The sequence below is a fragment of the Sinocyclocheilus anshuiensis genome, unplaced genomic scaffold, assembly GCF_001515605.1.
Source record: "Sinocyclocheilus anshuiensis isolate Anshui unplaced genomic scaffold, SAMN03320099.WGS_v1.1 scaffold300, whole genome shotgun sequence".
NCBI classification, from domain to species: Eukaryota; Metazoa; Chordata; class Actinopteri; order Cypriniformes; family Cyprinidae; genus Sinocyclocheilus; species Sinocyclocheilus anshuiensis.
Genome location: NW_015557379.1, coordinates 2,663,867 through 2,664,303, shown reverse-complemented (window position 1 = coordinate 2,664,303; position 437 = coordinate 2,663,867).

Sequence of the window (437 nt, the reverse complement as noted above, 5' to 3'; positions counted from 1 at the left end):
TGACGCTGTTGTTCAAAATGTTTACTCCGAGCACAGTTTGAGGACAATTTCAGACTCAAGTCTAGGAAACATGTAAATCATTATAAACTTACACCCTGCATTGTCTGACACGATTCTATGTCCTTACCAAAAAGTAGTATACTTCAAGTTTATTTTATTAAGTATACTTAAGTAAAGTTCAAGTATATTTTTAAGTATACTTTATGTAGTAAGCATACAACTATCCTTGTACTAGTAGTATACTTAGTAGTGTACTATTTAAATACTCCTTCGGACTAAATTGACCCACTTTCTAGTATATAAAAGTATACTTTTAAGTATACTTTTAGTATAACAGTAGTGAACTTTGAGTACACAACTAGTTTACATCTATGTTTTTAGTTTGTACTGCAACTATACTAAAAGTGAACTTATAGGTATACTGATAGTTTACTAAT